The following is a 20,758-nucleotide window of genomic DNA, read 5'->3' as shown; positions in this document are numbered from 1 at the left end:
GTCTGAACTAATAAAACAGAATGGAATAAATTTAGAACAAATACGTTTTGACAATTTAATTTTACATCGCTTGTTTAATCTTACTATAGGGAATAAGGATATGTCTATGCATTACAAGACACACACAGACACACACACACACACACACACACACACACACACACACACACACAAAATATCGGCAAAAAAAAAAATCACAATTTACTTATAAACATCAAGCATGTATTTATTTATTGTAGTTGGTTTTTGTGGAGAGAAAAACATTTTTCTCTCTTTTTAAAACTTTTTAATTCATTTATTCATTGATGGCATCTGACATTAAGTAATTGATTAAGAGCCTGTATCTGTGTTATTTTTTATTTTTTAACTTTATTTATTTATTTATTTAGCCTTTATGTATTTAAGGTTTATGTATTTATTTATTTGTTTGTTTGTTTTGCAAGTTTATTTATTAAATTCTATCTATCTATCTATCTATCTATCTATCTATCTATCTATCTATCTATCTATCTATCTATCTATCTATCTATCTATCTATCTATCTGTCTGTCTGTCTGTCTGTCTGTCTGTCCATCTGTCCGTCCGTCCGTCCGTCCCCCTGTCTGCCTAACTGTCTAGCAACCTTTATTTATTTATTTGTATATTTATTTATTACCAATCGGTTTTTCTTCTTGTCTGTTTATTTAGCAGTCTCTCTGCTTGTCTGTCTCTCTGCTTGTCTGTCTGTCTGTCTATCTGTCTGTCTGTCTGTTTGTTTATTTATTTATTTATTTATTCAACAATAAACCTCTCCATTTTCAGTTTGGTCAACAAGCTTCCTCCATTTCCCACAATGACATTTAATTACTTCCTGACATTGTGATTGATGCACAGATTGATGCAGCAGCACTTTAGTCTTTAAGCCTATCTCGCCTAACAGATCAGGTTCCACAGCTTCACCTTTTATACTAATACCACCATCAGCACCAGCACTCTTGTCACCATGTAGATCCCCGTCTAGTCGTGTCGAGTCTTTGCTACAATCTCTACTGTACTGCATGCTTAAATTTACATGTCCAAAAATTGCTCTATGTCCAAATCAATCGAAAAAGCTGGATAAAGAAAAAATCTTGTATTTTTATTTATATCGAAACCTGATCTTATTTTATTCTTAAAAGCACAACTGAATAAATAATTCAATACAATGTCCTCATGTGATGTTAAAGTAGCAGGAGTAAAACCCCAGCAGATTAGCGCATATATTTAAATAGAAACATTTATTTCTCTGAGGTGTTTCACTGATAATTATATCACAAAAAGGCTTTTAATATATGCTACAGAGGAAGAGTTTAGCGTTAGTATCATAGGAACCCAATGAACAGTACAGTACTCATGGATCTCTCCTGATTGACCTCAGTGGGAGCTTCGGACATTGTGACAGTGTCAGTTCACAGTGTGATTCAAACCTTGCTGAACAACTTTCAAACATGGCCACCGTTTCTACACGCTCTATTCACCATCAGTTCACTGATCATATAAAACAACTCTGTTTTTTTCATTACGTCGCAAAGTATAAGCTCAGTCGCACGAGTATTTCTGTCGATACCAAGCCTTTTTGATCCCATTGCCTTACTGTTTTGACCTGAATTGACCCACTGTTGTAATTTCTTCCTGTTTTGCCGCCTTGACCTTTTCCTCTTTCCGGATTTGGAGCGTGATACTCGATTAGGATTTGTGAACTGCCCAAACCTGCATCTGCATCTGTCGCTCTTTCATTCACATGACATGCTGATGCATAAATTTAATCATCACCATGTGAATGCAAATCTCGTTCCTAAAACACAACGCGAGCAACAATCGACACATTCGTCGCTTCCTCGACACTTGCTTTTGTTTTCCTCCACCCTCCACCTTCCACCTTAATGGCTTCCATTCTGGCCTGCAGATCGACATAACGATAAATCTATTCTTTTTTTTTTGTTGTTGTTATAATAATGCAAATGCGTTATCGCAATGCGAATACGAGTCTTCGCTACACCCTGCAGACGTGTTGCTCATTTATCAAACAAAGCCCAATAACAATAAATAAATGAATCCCCATTTTGAGTGGCATGTGATTACCTGAAAATACGATGTACGCCTGATAAAGACACAGGGAAAAAGTAACTCAGATGATTAGCAAAATAAATTTTATTTCTTTTCCCTTTTGCATTTGTTTTGGTCGGCAAAGTGGACCACCTGCTCGGCGTGGCGTTAATGGCCTTTTTAATGCTCTCCTCAAAACTCATTTAAGGAACAATCCTTTCACTACTTCCTTAATTTCTGATGTAATTCCTCCCCCCTCCCCCCCCCACCCCCCGTAATTACTCTTTTCGTTCCGTTGTTTATCACATGGTGTACCTGCAATGGAAATATAAGACCTCGACTCCACTTCCGCTGGACCACGACGAAATTTAATTTGATGCGTTTGGCCGTCGGACGTAGTTGTCGCAGGGATGCAATTAAGACAATATTATCTGCCTCCTCTTTTTTTTTTTTATTTTAGCCTTAGAGCCAGGACATGTGGGAGCTTTCTGATAAGGAGGGAAGAAATGCGCGCACTGGGGGGAACGGCTGGCCGGCGTCTGAGCTCGTGACTTCAGTGGCTTCCAGAGCAATTAATGGTGTGGAGATTGCTGGATGGCCACACTAACAAAGGATGCAGATGTGCTTATTGGCTGGCCAGGTAAGGAAACAGCCGTTTCCCACATGCTGCCCTCGCTTGTTCAAACACAAAACGGAAGTGCATGCGTGAGTCAGATGCACTTGGCCTCCTAGTTCCCACCATTGAGCTCTTAAAATGGGAACACGCATACTTTTTTGTGTGTTTTTTACCAGAAATCTACGTATGTCCGACGTAATCCTTGTTGGACTTGATGGAGAAACGGATTGTCAGCTTGTTTTCAGTTGCAAAAACTAACGAGCAATCTGTCAAAAAAAAGTCTTGACAAGTAGATGAGAATTAACTGTACAGAAAAAAAACCTCCTAAGCTAATTCAAATGTATTGCAGAAGTGCACGGTTTATTATGGTGGCTGCATCCTAATGGTTGAATTTCTGCTCATTATGACGAGTGAGAGCAGATCCCAGCAAATCCCAAATGGGCCCTTTCATTTGTCAAACTCGAGCGTCGTTACGGTCTTGTGATGCAAATTTGTCTCCCATTAAAATCCGTCTGCGGGAGTCGACGAGACTCCGTGAAAAAACTCCACTACATGGAGGAGTGAACATAGTTACAATTTGTACAACAGTGTGGGTCTGTTAACAAGCGTGCCCCCAAAATATCTATACGTTGTCTGAATGATAGTGCTTGAAAATAAAAACAAAAGAACATCAACAGATAAAATCCGATCCCAAAAGTTTTTTGCGTGCACTATTTTTGGACCGTCTCGAGCAAAACCAGGTTTTCGAACACAACCTGCTATATGTTATGCTGTCAAAACGGTGGATGTTTGGGTGCGGGGAAATTAATGAAGCTGGCGATGGAGAATTAGCTCTCGTGTTAGGTTTGGTGCCATATCATGCCAGAATGCAGGTGCACAGCTGGGGGGGACGGTGGGCCAATCCTATGCCTTCTGTGCCTCACATGGCTAACTGCACTCCCTTGCTTGCCCCCGTCCCTCTCATTCCCTATTTGTCACACAGAAAAGTGTTTTGAAAACTCAGAAGAAAGAGGATGATCAAGGAAGGGATATCATAGGCTAAGCCAATTGTACTCTTATATCATAAAATTAAACAGTACATTAATTAGCATGTATTAATATGTAAACTAAATGTTACTGAGTTAAGGCATATACTAATCAAGAATTATCCTCCTCATGCCGCTGTGCTTACGTACAGACTGTTCATTATGATATAAAGACAGGAGACTTGATCAGTTCTGACACTTTAAACCAGTCCACAGCCACAGTAAAGCAGGAGAAAACCATCATCTGTAGGCTAAAGCTGATTTGTAGTAGTATTTTCATAGTGTGGTTCTTCACCCATGAAGACAATAAAGCAGTGCCTTGGGGCCCAGGCCACTGTAACCACTAACGGTGGGTAGATTTAATGAGAAAGGTATGAATAATCAGGTGAAAACAGGTGTTTATTATTGTGCCTTTGTTCCATTAAGAGGATATTTCAGAACCATCCAAAATGAATTGGAGATAAATTGAAGAAAAATAAAATAAAAGGCAAATTTAATTGAAACAAAATGTGCATACATACATATGAATTAGAAAAGATAGATTACTCAAAGAAAATAAAACATTTAACATTCAGAAACATCTATTAGTTTAATCTAATCTAATAAATTTTAGAGAGATTCAGATGCATTATCCCCCCACACATGCAATTCAAGATGTTTTTGTCCTAAAAGCAACAAAGAGAAATGACTTGCAGTGTATTTGGACCTCGGATGTCTCTATACGCTAGGTTTTCGAGTATACTGAAATCAGAGACGTTAGATTTTGTCCTGAAACTCACATCCACTCAAATATACACTATTTACTACAAGTCTAGTTTGCTGGCAAAATATTTCTGCAAGGAGAGTCCTAGTTTTACTCTGTATTTAGAAATTGGTCTAAATTTAACACATGTGACTTCCATTCCTACAGTAATAGCATCTAATTCAGCACAATATCTTTTTTCCAATGGTATGTATAGAGATTGTAGCTACAGTTCTCAGTTGCTGCAAGTGACTGGACAAGCCAGAAAACATGGCTGAAGGTATGTGGATGCCTGAATCTTATTTCCAGATGTGACTCATTCTCAAATATTTTAAAGTACAAAATTGTAAAGGGTGTCTTCTTCTGTGGTAGCATTAACAATTTCCCTTCACTACAAGGCCTGCACCAGCATGACAATGTGCACAAATCCAGCTCTTGGAAGACATAATGTATGAGACAAGACTGGAGCAGAAGACTTTGAGTGTCCTGCACAGAGCCCTGACTTTAACTTCATGGAACACCTTTGAGATAAACTGGAAAACTGACTGAACTCCAGGCCTGCTAGAAGATTAAAGGCTATTATAGCTGTATAAGTGGGACTAAGTCAAGTCATATAATGTCACAACAGGATACTTTATCAAGGTCAAACAGAAACCTTCCTATATTTCAAATACATGTGGTCAAAACCAGGGAATCTGAAGCTCATTGTCACCTTGTCAAAAATTTTATCTGGGTTACTGTAGCCTTCCTGTTGGCTTTAACAAGTCTGAGTATTCTATTATTTTCCTTTGAAGTACTTTATTGTATACGTTATTTTTATTTTAAATTTTATGCTTTTTATTTGTATATTTAATATTTTATATATAATATTAAAGATATTAACAATTATATATATATATATATATATATATATATATATATATATATATATATATATATATATATATATATATATATTGAAGTTGTATATTGTAAATTGGACAATGTATAAATTCTACAGTGCTCATACATCTTACATACAGTATACTGTACACACATAGTATATCTATCTATCTATCTATCTATCTATCTATCTATCTATCTATCTATCTATCTATCTATCTATCTATCTATATGCATCTGAATTACATTTAATTATATTTAGTTATATATATATAGTGATATTTAGTTTTTTGACATCATAAGGGTCAAACACAAACCATCCAATCCTTTAAATACATAACAATTTAATAAATAAATAAATCTTGTCAAAACCAGAGGAAGCATGTTTTAAAATAGAAACAGGAAAATGGACAAGAAGCAAAAACAGAGGACGTGACAAACAACATGGGAATTTACACCTGGAAAATATTTTCGTAGTCAGAGAAAAACCATGTCAGTTTTCAGTCTAGAAAGAACTTCAGCAGTATTTATTCAACATATACTAACTTATATGTACCAACTCATTGTGCGCCAAAGAGTTAAAAGTCCAGCCTTATAATAAAGTGTAATGTAACATTTCACTCAGTGAAGACCGTGATACAGTGTAGACAAAGGAACAATTGTGGTTGGACAGAAACCGAGTGTTTGTTGACAGAAGTGCTTCAGTACTGACACTTCATTTACAGCCCCAGCCGCTAATTACAGAAACAATGGCACTCTCTTGACTTTATTAACGTAGAGCAATATTGCTCGCTCGCCTCGAGGACTTTTTACATCTTATTAATGTATCACATTGTCTGAAATTACAACAATGCTCTGTGAATTACACTGCTGTCTTGGGTGAGGGTGGGGGTGGGGGGTGTTTGGAGAAAGATCTGGCACATCTTATTAAATGGTGATAAACATGGATAGAATTGTATTTTATTAACTCACACAGGTTTAGAGCTTTGGACCATTTTTAACTGTCCAACTATCTGTCAGCGAATGCTCACTATAGCTTTAGACTCCTGTTGCTGCTTTTCTGCTTACCACAGTTACTGCCGTGCAAACCAGACTCAAAATTAATGTCTTATCTCTATCTCTCTCTCTCAATCTGATGGTGATCTGATTTTGTACATGGTTGTACTTGTAATAAGTGCACTTGCTAGTCCAGCTTGAGGTCACCCAGATCTAAATCACTGAATCACAGCTTCTGTGAGCTTCACAATATACGCAGTTGAATGGTCGGAATAGAAGGTCGTCGCATCAGAGGCAGCTGAGGAGACATTGTAACGGCCCTCGTACCTTTTTTTTTTTAAATGAAAGAAGCAGTAGGAAGAAAAAGGCATTGCCGTCTGCACCTTTTCCCTTTTAAGATGTAAGTCAGCGGGGTGTAATAAGTTTTTATTGATGTCTTGCAGGTTGGTTTATAGTGTGAATCTAAAACTCCTACCAATTTTGATAAGTATGTTATTGAAAGAAATTAAATTCAAAACAAATGAATATATAAAATTAACAAAAATAAACAAGCAGCCAAATAAAAAAAAATAATAAGGATAATAATTATTTCTGTATTGTTGTAAAAAAAAATTGTAAAATGAATTGTAAAAAAAACTTTTTGTTTCTTGTTTCTTGTTTCTTTTTGTAAAAAACATTGTCAAAAAAAATAATCGTAAAAATAAAAATAATAGTAATAATAATAATATAATTTTATTTTACACACATGTTGGTATTAGAAAAAAATCTATTTTTTTTTTACATTTATTTTTTATTTTATATTCCGCCAGTGTGGCAATAATTCTATGAAAAAAACACTTTGATGCATTCCTTCTTTTTTCGAGTGTATTTTTAAAGTAGCTCTTCTCATCACTGCTAATTAGCTGTTAACTAAAAGCAACTCCTATGATTCCCATTCCACCAAGCATTTGAAGAAAATCAACCGCCCATGGTTTGCACTTTACGTGACTTCCTCGCTCCATCTTCTCACCCCCCCCTTTTTCATATAGAACTACTAATATCCACCTTTAAGCAACAGTAAAAAAAAAAACACTCTCACAATTAACAGGAGCCGTCATTACGCTTCTAGCTTGCAAATGCAAATCTAGATCGAAGAGGAGCATGGGTAGGATGCGCCGGCTCGGGAGGAGAAAGCCGGCTCGCTTCTGTTTGCCGAATTAATCGCTTCCTAAATGGCTCGGGGCCAGGCAAAAGTTAACATTTGCAGTTTCAAAGGTTTTCAGCGCCTGCAATGAGCCATGAAATTACTGCATGCCGGGCGAGAAGCAGCAGCTGATGAAAAGCCCAAGGAGCAGGTCCCACAGGCGGTCGGGGGACCGCAGGACCTCCCTCTGCACGGCACGGCGGAAGAGGAGGAACAGGAAAAAGACGGGGGAATGGGAAGGAAGCAGAGGGCTCGAGAGCAAGAAGCAATGGACTTCATGACTAAATCTCTCATGGCCAGAAGCTACAAATAGGTCAAATCAGGGTAAAAAAAAAGCTGTGCTTTGGGGTTATAGTTTTTAACTCAGCGAATTTCTTTGCTTATTCAATAAATTGAATAAAATACAATAAAGGAAAGATATATTCATGCATAAAATGTCTGACCGTTCTTTTCCTGCCACATGACATCTGCTCCTTTTTCTAATATTCCTGTGCAGTTTGGGTGTTTACTTACTTTCCTGTTCTTAACTGACAGAGATATGATTATCTGCTATTGTTGCTCATCCACCTCAAGGGTCAATGTTTTAAGATGCTTTTCTGCTCACTACTGCATTGCAAAGTCATATTTGAGTTGGAGTTTATTATTTTAGTTTTCTTTCAGCTCAAGCAGTCTAGACATTCTCCTTTGCTTTCCACTATCAAAACTGCTCCTCATTGACGCCTTGTTTTTTTTTTTTTACACTATTGTGTGTAAACTTTTTATCTTGCTGTAGACTTAAATCACAGGAAAATTTAAACCAGGAGTTTCTGATTTCTTTAAACCATCGACACTCATGTTTTCTCTTTCTTTTTTTTCTATTTTAATGTTTAATGTGAACATCAAAAGCTCTTGACAAGTATCTTCATATGGCCTGTTTTTTTTTTTTTTTTACTTTTGACAGGGCAAAAAAAAGTCCAAAAAAATCCATTCCTGTAAACTCTTGAGGCCAAAAAAACACCCTTTATTTATGAAGAGCATGAATCAGGACTAGAGAGATTTTTCAATTTCTCAACGCATAATTATTCTGCTTCAAACTGGATCAGGGCGAGAAACTCGTTTAGCATTTTGTTTGTGTTTTAGAGATGATGCATGCCATTAAAGTGTGACTAGAGCAACTGCTTTTCCATTTACGAATCAAAATCAATAAAAAAATGTAAGATTTGTTTCCCCCTGGTTGGTGGATCTTATTCAAATAATTCCTTCCTGTATTTGGGTCTATACTGATTTGTTCGAGAAAACGATTCAGAATTCTTCCCAAGCAACTCCACCAAGCTGAGCTGGATCTGCATAAAGTGATTCTTGTGAATCGAAGAATAATTCCGAAGAGATTAGACTCAAACGAGAAGCAAACCAAAGTCTCTATCATGTTATCCTTCATAAAGCCGATCACACAGGCACCAAACTGGAATGGCATCACATGGCTTATCAAAATTTCACAAGGATGTTTTTTTTCATAAATAATTTCCCTCTAAAACTTTTTTTTTTCAGCTTCTGCGTTTGATTTCTCATTCCTCTGTACTTTGCCAATGCACCTTAGAGATTAGCGCTCTCGTCAAAAGCCCCAGACTCCTACTGAGCGCGTGCAGAAAGCGTTCAGCCTCGGCCTCGCTGATCAATCTGAGCTGTAGGTGGGAAATGAACATCACCAAGGCGCTGACCCTTATTTCAGAGACACTCTGTCCTTCACTAACTTTGAACTACATCTTTCTGAAATGTTAATGAACAATTATTGCCTGGACTGTATTGAGACAGACCCGTGCTGTAGGCCGCTTTGTTGTCTGTCGTGTTACACTGACCTTTTACTGAAGAATTCACCTGTTAATCTATGATATCTACAGATTTACAATATGTTTATTCATGAGTAATGTATGTATATAAAGAGTAAATATGTGGAAACAGTATATAAAACAGTATATACACTGGACTTTTATACAATTATAAACATCATATATTATTTGTTACACTTCACACATGTTTACGTTATTGTTATATATTACAGTATATGTTTACATATGATTCATTGATTTGTTTTACTTTATTTTTGTGACAAACACAATAAAAAAAACAATTATTATTATTGTTATTTTTTGTGTAATTTTTTTATAATTCTTAATTTTATTTTACTGTTGTGTTGCATTTGTCTTTATTGTGCATGAAAATATTTACCAGTAATTTGTTTTTAATAAATAAAAAACAATGATCTGTTTTCAAACGATTACATTTGTTTTCAAATGCACTTTTTCTTTATATATATTGTTTTTCCACATTTGATATTTATACACAAATTATTTATTTGTGCATAGTTTATACAGTCTTTAATATTTTTTTCAAATAGATTATTAATTTATTTATGTATATGATTATTTTTTGATGTATTAATTCATTCATTCATTCAATCATTCATTCATTCATCCATTGATCTATCTATCTATTCATTTGTTAATTCATTTCATGTAGATTTTCATAGGAATCTTTTCTTTTCAAGCACATAAACTTGTATGTACTTTTATGTATGTTATATACTTTTAAGAATGTTTATGTTCTTTTCAACATCATTTAATTAGATTTTTTACATTTTTATTTTTTTATTTTGTAGGCGTTTTTTTTGTTCATTTAGAATTTCAGGAAATAAAATTTTAATTGATAAATTAATCAAAAGAGAAAAAAGCAAACAATAATAAAAAAAAGAAGTTTAATTGTTTAACTGTTTTTGCACAATAATGGACACATATATTAAACACCTGACCACAAAAGATGTGTTTTCCAGGGTTTCAATTCCTCCCAAGGGTATTTCAACCAAACGTATCTTTATGGAGCTGGCTTTGGCTCTGGAGGGGGATTGTCAGACTGTCACAATTTTGGGTCTCCTAGTCCCAAGTGAAAGAAAAAAGTTAAATTCTACAGCATCCCAAGACATCCTATACAATTGTGTGCTGCCACCTTTGCTGAGAAGTCGAACATATGGCTGGAAAAATCATGTGTCTTAATACTTTTGGCCACACCTTGTACAGCTGCATTTTTTTTGTATGTTACTTTAATGATGTCATACTTTTAGCCTGCATTGAAAGAGCAAATGTTGCTCTACATCTAGGTGTATGCTCTATATTCTATTTCGATTTTTATTATTTAATCTCTATTTTTTTTATTGTATATTCAAATTTTTTTGTAACCATATTCCTATTAAAATGTTTTAATTTTATATTATATATAAAATAAAAAATTATAATATATTATATATATATATATATATATATATATATATATATATATATATATATATATATATATATATATATATATATATATATATATATATATATATATATATATATATATATATATATATATAATTTCTTTATTTTTTAATAATAAAAAAAACATTTCACTGTGATATATGTGACACATGAAACTTGGATTTGAACTTACCTGTGATTTAACTGAGCAATAAATTAAAAGATTATATTCATAATTTTGACCAAAAATGACTATTTATTTTTGCTCTATTGTCTGTTATTAGCTTTTGAAATGTGCTTTTGTTGCCATCCTTCTTTATTACCTCTCGATTCAAGACACCACCTATTACTGCTAATAGAGGCTGAACACGTGTTTATCGTGCTGTTAACATATTAATGACATTTAAATTTGTTATGCCTGAAACATAAATCGTTAATACGCCATTGTTAGCCCGGATTCGGAATAGCATGTTTACAGATGAGCACTTAATTAATTAAAGAATGCATTAGGGTTTAATGCAAATTGTTAACTTTCTTAGCCCCCTCATTAATATGAGCCCTATGGGCATTGCAGTGCTATAATTTCAACAGCATTCTGCATGCTTTTCTCTCTCTCTCTCTCTCTCTCTCTCTCTCTCCTCCCTCCCTCACTCCCTCCCTCCCTCCTATTCTTTCCTTTTCTCTCTGTAGTTATTTCATGTTGTTTTAGATTGATGGATCACCAAATAATTAATCACTGATGAGAAATGGAATAGTTCACGGGCCTGACACTGAAAAGCACCAGATTTAGAATCGCTCTCTTAGGTATGATCTGTAAAAATAGATAATGTGGCTAGATTTTAGAAAACAAACAAAGAAAAATGACCAGTTATTGGTGGTTGCCTATAACTTTTCAAGACATGTGTTTTTCACAAAGTTTGAGGCAAATTTCATTTTGCCGTCACCTGAATTAGGAGACCAAAATGTGTTCTAGCTGTGAACAAAATGAGCTCCATGAAGATATTTTCTACATAGTTTGGAGTGAAAAATCTTGAGTGGCCTGCAGTGCTAAGACTTTTGAACCTATTGAACACCTACTGGGATGAATTGGAACGCTGACTGCAACCCAGGCCTCCACACCCACACCTCCCATCCCACCCAGGGGAACACCTTTCCAGAAAGGTGAAGGTTATTATAATAGTAGTATTAATCTTAATTATATATAGCACCTTTAAAAGTTACATGTCAAAATGCTTTACAGGCATAGAAATATAGAATACGTTTAAATTAATGAAGATTACATATGGAAAGGGATCTTCACAAAGCATACACAAATCTTATGGTAAGGTTTTAACAAATGTTGTGTAAATTTCTTTTTATTTATTTATTAATTTTTTGTTGTAACCTTGGATTCCTTGGTTTTGACCTGAAAGATCATATTGTTTAGGTAGCCAGTAGTTATTAACAATGCAGTAAATACTATGATTTTATGTAAAGATGTGAACATGTAAGAGTCTATGAGACATTAGGGAAAGGGACAAAACAAATGTTTGACGTCAAAATGTATACAGTAATCCCCCGTTTATCGTGTTGGTTACGTTCCAAAACGGACGCCACCTCAAAAAAAGCTATTTTATGTATACAGTACAGTACTGTATTAACATTTTACTTAATTTTATAATTAATAACTATATTTTTATTATTAAATTTCAATATTTTAACATAAAACTCCACTAAAACAATTCCCTATATGTTTTTTGGTCTCACCATGTCTATCCACGAGAGACCGGGAAAATCAGCCAAACAAATTAGTCATGTGGCAAATGCAATTCTGCGATAAACCGGGAGATTCGAACCACAGTAAAGCGGGGAATTACTGTATTCATATTCTACTCATTTCTGCAAACCTGTTCAGGAAAAATATTTATTGCAAAAATACTTTAGTTTTATTCTATTTGGTGACATGATCAATATTGTTTCTTCTTACTGTGTGCCATTTTTAGCCCGTCGACATATTTCTTGTCAATGCGCGTTTTTTTCAATCTACCACTGGCGTATTTTTCCTGGCTCTCACACACCACAGACGTAGGCTAGCATACAAAGCTAACAACAAGCAAAGCAGGAGGCAACAAGAAGTCTGGGGTGAACGTGGATGAGGCAGAGGGACTCTATATGTGTTCTATATGGTGGTTGTTCAGCTGAAATACATTTTTAGATAACAATTTGACAATTCTCTTTTAAATATACATTTTTAAAAAGAAACGGAAAGTAAACAAACATGTTTAGATGATGAACATGAATATGAACAAGGAACTTTTCAGAACATAGAACATCAACTGAAACGATATCATGAAAAAAATTTTGTATAATAAAATAAATAAATAAATAACAAAACAAGCCAGGGTTTTCTTGTGTTGTATGTTTCTTACTTTAATAATGAAGTAATCTCTGTAGCACTCAGCAATTCACCTCTATCTTGCTCTTCAGACATTTTGACATTTAAGTCTATTGCGCATGGATCACATGAAAGTTCGCTTCCGACCTTATGCCTGTAAATCTTTATTTTTTATTTTAGTTGCCATTGTTGCTTTTGTGCAGCAGATATATACCAGTTTATTTGTTTTCAGTAATTAAGTAATAATTGTATTCTCCCACAACCCACACACATGAGTGTTTTATCATGGCCAAGGTTGCAGTGATTACAGATTGTATCCCTGGAAACACTGGACACAAGTTGGGAATACCAGCTCGAGACGGAATACCGGTTCATTGCAGGACACAAACACATTTACACACTTAAATGAGTGTTTTAAAAAGCAAGAATTAACCAGACAGCATAAAACCCACATGGACACAAAGAGAACTTAAAATGATACTCTGTAGTCAATGCACGTTTTTTGGTGGCACGTTTTGTCTTTTTATTGGTAACATGGGCTGAATTTACACTTGGCATTAAAATGTGATCAAGCAGATTGGACGTCAGTCAGTCAGGACCACGGCGGGTTGCCAAGTGTAAACATCAACTGACTGCATCTGGATGACCATTCGAATCTGTCTTTCCCATGCAGTTTTAAAGTCTTCAGAGGATGGCCCCAGCGCAGAGTTGACCTGAAGTGGTGTGTATGAAAACCATTTTCAGTCATGGGACATTTTACAAGTCCCACGAAATGTGGACGAGAGGCTGCAATCAGGAAAATAAACTCCATTGTGGAAACGGTAAAAAGAAACATATGGATACACATTTCATCTGTTAGACCTTTATATATTGTTTAGTTTCTGTAGCAACTTTCAAACTTAGCTTGAATGCTTGCTTTGCTCCACAAAGATATGTGTGTGAGTTTAGCGCTCCACAGCCTGGTGTCCTCCATCTTTCTTCTGATAGTTCAGAAAAGACGGGCGGTGTTTTTGCGTGACGTCGACCTGCAAATGCAAAAACGATGGCTGGATTGCATTTACATTAAACTGAGGTTAGATCACAATGCATCCTGCACTACCTCTGGACCAGGACATGCTGATCAGATAACATTCCGGACAAAAGCACGTTTACACTTGTATTTTTAACATGTATGTGGACAGCGTCTGGTTACAGGTTGCATGTAATGGCAAGTGTAAACGCAGCTATGCTCTTGTGTCACAGTAACAGGCTACTGGGTTGTATACTATTAAATGCGGAATCTAATTGAACAATTGACATCAAACAGTAAATTTATAAGATTTTACACAAAAGTGCTCACCCAATAAACACAGTGATGCTACACAGTGATTGAAACTAGTCCAGCTATAGAAGACTGAAGTTTGACGTGACTTCAAGGGGCATCTTGGTTTATTATTTATCGCAGAAAGTTTCAGCACAATTCAAATATTGAACAAACTGTATCATGCTACTGTAGATAATTTTTTGGGGGAAAGGGTAGCTTTCAAAATTCATCCATATTAGTAACAATTTATTCAAATTGGTCATGCAATTATTAGACCCCGAAAAAAAAGGCCCAGTCCAGGCTCTTTGCCTCATACCAGCTCGACCCTTATGTACTTAAATTTTTGGAAAAATACTTCAAATTATATTTTGTAGATGTTAAAAATATATATTTTCTTGAATGTAACAAAATGAAATAAAATCAATTAAAATAATACCAAACTTTGCAAAAATATAAACATAAAAGTGGTTTAAAACCCTGTCTCCCTTTCACAAGCATGTGCAGGTTTTTTTTCTGTGTCAACATCAACTCAATTCATCTCTTTCACTTTAGAGAAAAAAAACAAGCCCCAAACACTGGAGTCAAGCTGGGTAAAGCAGACAATCCGTGAAAATGTCATATCATAATGACACTTTTGTGAATAAAAAAAAAAAAAGAGCTGTGTTTGGGCCGGACATTGCACATACAGTAGTTTCCAGGAAGAACAATGCCTTAGGGCAAAGTGCCCCCCACCTCCCCCTCCATCGCCAAATGGTTATGAGGGGAAAACAGCTCTGACCAAAGCTGCTTCACTGCTGGTCCCTAATTACCAGCACCTCTCCAGAACATTCCATGCCCTCTCCATCTGTCCCATCAGTGACAAGCAAGGAGGCTTCAGTCACCTCGTTGAGCGGGTAACAAATGGAGGGCCGGAACCTGGCCACAGCGGAGGTGGAGCCACAGTGGGGTGCCTCTATTTCCCAGCATGCACCAGCAGTTTTGGCAATGCACGAGTTTGATGGTCACAGCGTATTTTCTAAAAAAAGTCCCTGGGAATAGGCTCAAAATCACCTCAGTTTTTGTAGCTACAGAATGAAAGACTACAGTTATGAAAGACGTGGATATTAATGTTTGTCAGTATGATGTAACCACCATATGAGGCCAAACACATTAAACACATACTGTATGTAAATTATGTAAATATGTCAGGTAATTAATATTCTTTTTCTAAATCTCTAAATCAGAGATCAGAGACAATGTCTATTTAAAGATTTTAACTTTTTAATTATTAGAATTAGGAATAATCTTAATGTGGGCTGGAAGCAACGGGGGATTGGTCAGCCGAAAACCTGCACAAGTCCAAGCTTCTGAATGTAAGCTGTTTATCTATCTATCTATCTATCTATCTATCTATCTATCTATCTATCTATCTATCTATCTATCTATCTATCTATCTATCTATCGTTACATAATTACAAAAACAAACAATATAATATACTGTAAATGCATTAAAAAAATTATCTCTGGCCAAAACTAGAGGAAGTGGGTTTTGAAATAGACACAGGGAATTAAACAAGAAGCAAAAACAGAGGACATGACAGACAACATGGAAACTTACACCTTGAAAATATTCTCTAAGCCTGCAAAAAACAGTTTTTGGTCTGGAAAGAACTACAGCAGTATTTAACATATATAAACCTAAATTTAGCAGTTAGCATTTAGCATTTAGTTAAAAAAAATGGAGTTCAATGAATGAGTGTGTGTGCCCAAGGGTTAAAATTCACACAATATAATAAAGGGTATGTAATATGTAACGTATAATGTAACATTTTACACAGCGAGAACCATAATACAGTGTCCACAACGGAACAATTGTTATCTTTTTAGATTTGCACCAGAAGTTTTCACAAGATTGTCTATCCAGCGATTTTAAACCAGAAGCTCCTGAACGTTTTTTTTACTTGATACCCTGCTTTTTGATGGCAGCTACCCCTCAAAAAATGACATGTGTCACTCAGCATTTTACACCATCCATCCTTTTCTTTGCTATTCCTTTTGGTCCTGAAGGTCAAAGACTGACCAGTAAAAGATCTCAAGTTTCATGGAGGACATGGTCTTCAGGAAGGTTTGCCAAGTTCTGACAAGCTTGTGATTTAATGCACACAAAACTTTTCTTCAGAATGTGTGATCAAGAGAAAGTGAGAAAGAAGGAAAAAGAGAGAAAGAGAGAAGGGGGGGGGTTACAGAAAAAGGGCAGGCCGTTCTCCAGTGACTGTGTTCATCTCTCTCTGATCCAGCCTCCATTCTAAGCCCTCATCTCCGCAGTCTACTCTCTTTCTCCCTCTTCCTGTTCTGTCTTTCTCCAAACACTTGATCTTCTGGATGTCAATATCGCCTTAGAAAAGATGAAGGAAAGTAGCTGTTTGTGAGAAAAACTTTCAGACTTTTCAGGGAGAGGTTTTTTTTTCCCTTTTAGAAGTGAAGGGTTTGAGGTTTTCTACAACTTACAGAAAATCTAGAGGAGTCCTCTTAAAAAACTAAATGTTTAATAAAGAATAAATGTTTTATTAATTGTGTAAAATGTGTGTTGGTTGGAAATAGTGTTAATACTAGATTTAGTACATAGTTATATATGAGTAATAAGTAATATTTAAAATCAGCACACTCTCATAAAAGTGATTCTAACAAAGTTTATTCATTTCACACTGCATATGATGCTAATTACCATTACAGAGAAAAAAGGGACAGGTCTTTTTAAATGGACGAGTAATTTGTTTTGCTTAGAAATTTTTTTTTTTTTATTGCTGAAATTGCATAAAAGATTTAATGCGTTTAATAGCAATATACATCAAAATACAAATACAGTTGTGTTCAGTGGCCGTGTAGAAGAAAATATGTGAAACTATTAATTTAATGAAGCTTATTATTCTCAATCATGTCTTTATTAATTAAATCTCACACAGTACAGTGATGTGGTTTTCTTGTCTCTGCAAAAGCGGCTCGATATTTTCCACGCGCTAAATTTGGTTGACAAGAGCAAACTGGTGTACAATATATGGACAAAAAGGGCAGAAAAACATAAGTAAAGTCAAGTAAGGCAAAGAGGCCTTTCCAGTTCCTCTCAAAGTTGTCCACGAGGGTTGAGGTCAGTGCTTTATAGCAGGATACTAAAGACCTTCTACTATAACTCATGTAAACCAGTTCTTGAAGTTTGCTATGTGTACAGAAACAATGTCATGAGGGAACAGATTTGGGTTTCTTCAAGTGAAGGGAAACTTTAAGTCTACCGCATCCAAAGACGTTATAAAAAGTCTCTAACTTGTAGGGTAGAACCACATATGGCTGGAAAAGTCAGGTTTTCCAATACCTTTGTCCACACAGTATATACAGTATATGAAAATATAAATGTAAATTCTGACATCAAGATTATAAATGAAATAAACAAAATCCTCTTTTGATAGTACAGCAGTTGTGTACTGATGTGCAACTGGAGTTTTAAACTCTAGTTCTAACAGGATCTGATAAAATTTGAAATAAACTTAAAGTATGCAAAAAGCATAGCAAAAGTGTGCTTGGTCGATCTGGGTCAATCCTTGCCTCACAGGGGGTTTAATTGAATTAATAAAAGCATTTATGCAATTTCTTTTATTCAAAAACTCAAAAGCTTGATGAAAGATATTACAATTTCATGACTTTGATTTCATTTCTTGTGACGTCATTAAATTGTGTGTACTATAACACACAGTGTTGGATAAGGTGCCATTTTTTTTGAGGGGTTGAGGGTGAAAACCATATTGTCAAATCAAAAGAAGAATTAAACCAATAGTAACCCTAAATAATTTACCCATACAGTATTTGGTCAAAGGCCATGTGGCTCAAAAAAAAAAAAACACGATTAGACATTATTCTAATATTCTATCTGAATTAAAATAATGCTTACAATTGACATTATAGGACCAAGCTGATGAACCTGAAGGCATAAAGTGTCCATGGATGCAGCTCTGATTATTAGATTGGGTTTGTCTATACTTCTCCTCTCTACTCACGCTGACATTTGCAGTGTTACTGTCACAAACGAGGGACCCCGAGCTTCGGAGTCACTTCCACCGAAGAGAGTTTTCTGCCTCTGTTAAATGAGATCCCAAAGGGAGTGCAGGGCGACAGCGAGGGGAGGGGATGGAACGGCATTATCTCCCTCGCTAATGAACGATTGTCTAATTTCCATCAAAAGCAGTCCGAAGGCCTAGGCTGCCTCGGCACTATCTCTCTATAAACACTGTCACGATAAAGGAATGTTAAAAGAAAAGAGGGGGAGGGACGAGCAAGAGGGAGCTGAGAGCTGTCAAGAGGGGCACCGTGGTCAAAGGGAGAGAGCTGGAGGAGGTGGAGGGGAAAGAAAGTTCTCTTCTTTCCGTCTTCTCGTTATCTCCCGTTTCCTCAGCTCGTCCTGGCTACATGAATAATCTGAAAAGTACAGACAATCGCACACCATTGCGGCAGATAAAATGCGGGTGACATAATATCAACTTCCTTCCAAGCCCCTTTTCCAAAGCGGTTATTAGAATATCAGCACAGGAAGTAATTAATTTCGGCTTTAATTACTCATGCTGCTTCAGCCGATTAGATCGCAGGTCTTAGATGGGTTATTAAAACAGCTGTGAACTGTGCTGCGTGTAAATTTGAGCGGGAAAAAAATGAAAAAAGTGTGTATTCATTTTCCCAGCTCCCTCTTAACCTGCTCGACGAATGTTGCGATTACATTTAGTGCACTAAAGACACTGTGTAATATGGCTGCGGGCAGAGAAGACGGCAGAGATATCATCGGGCTCAGCGGTTGATATTCCCGGGTTTTGTTTCTTGAAGGTCAGTAAGAGTTTGGAATTAATATGGCTTTGTGATATCGAGGGAGCACAGCATTAGCAGCACTTGATCAGGGGGATTTCTGTGGCTGGAAATCAGTTCGAGGAGGAAACTGATAAAACCGGGGTGCACTTGGTGACCTCCCCAGTGCAAAGTCAAACTTCTAATTCCACAATTTGGAATTAGTCTCCAAAAATGTACCCGTCATGTGGAGTCAGGAGATAAAATAATCCGGTATAATTACTTTTTTTTTTCTTACTGTCACTTTGAATTCCACGCAAGTCATCTGTAAAAAAAAACAATAATGATCTCCGGGTGAAAGTCATTCTGTAACAGAAACTGGGATCCTGATACAGAAACTATGACTATGGACAAAGTGTCAGCAACATAAGTAAAAAATTGTTCTTGGGAAGTTACTCATATTTAGAGTTAGGATACATGAGTGGTTTTCTGTCTGTTTAAATCACCTGCATGTAGTTGATCCTCTTGAAAAGATTTGTTTTTTGAGCTTGAAATCAATCATGGGATAGAAAATGCAGACTAAAGAAGCAAATATCAGGATAATTCCGAGATCCCATACATACTCCCCGACATAAAAAAACATGCACTTAGTATTTATAATAGGTTCATACAGTATATGCTGCACATACAGACATTCTTGAGCTTATATGTGCATTTATACAAGACTCCAGTCTTCACAACATCGCTTTCTCTTCCTCAGTCTCAGTAGATGACAAGGTAGAGAGGGATCAGATGTCTCCCTGTGCATTAACACCAAGCTCTGTTTGCTTCAAATTCCACAAAGCACGTGTCTGGCAGGTCTTATAAAATCGCTATGCATCACTTTTCTCATCAATAAAAAGCCTATGTGAGACACGCTACCTTTTCCTCCACCACTTCACATGCCGTATATGCAAAAATAACTCCCTGGAGTGCTCTTCTCTGTATGAAGGAATGGTCGAGATGTTTGATGTCAGATTGCAGTTTGCTTATAAAAAAAAAAAAAAAAAAAAAAGCAGTTATAATATGATGCCCAGTATTTTTGCCCAGGATTTGTTTGATTTTTTTATAATCTTGATGATTATAATATTTAATAAACTACTAGTGGTCTATATCCGCTAGTCTTTCCTATAATAATAATAATAATAATAATAATAATAATAATAATAAATAACTGATTCAATACAATCTCTTCTTCTTCTTCTTATTTTTTATTAATTTAACTATTTGTTTGCTTGTTTGTTTTTTAACTTTTTTACTTACTTTCAATAATTAATTACTGTCATGTGATAATTTAAGAAGTAGGGGCAGGTGCAAGTGATACATTTTTAATAATAAATGAATAATATTAATAAATAACACTAAACTAGAATGAACTAAAATGCAAGTGACCAACAAGGAACATAAAAAATAACCACAGGTTACATGCTTGTGGTCTTGTAGCAGGTTTTCATTTGTTGCA

The sequence above is a fragment of the Silurus meridionalis genome, chromosome 21, assembly GCF_014805685.1.
Source record: "Silurus meridionalis isolate SWU-2019-XX chromosome 21, ASM1480568v1, whole genome shotgun sequence".
In the NCBI taxonomy this organism is placed as follows: Eukaryota; Metazoa; Chordata; class Actinopteri; order Siluriformes; family Siluridae; genus Silurus; species Silurus meridionalis.
Note: the sequence above shows the minus strand (reverse complement) of the source record.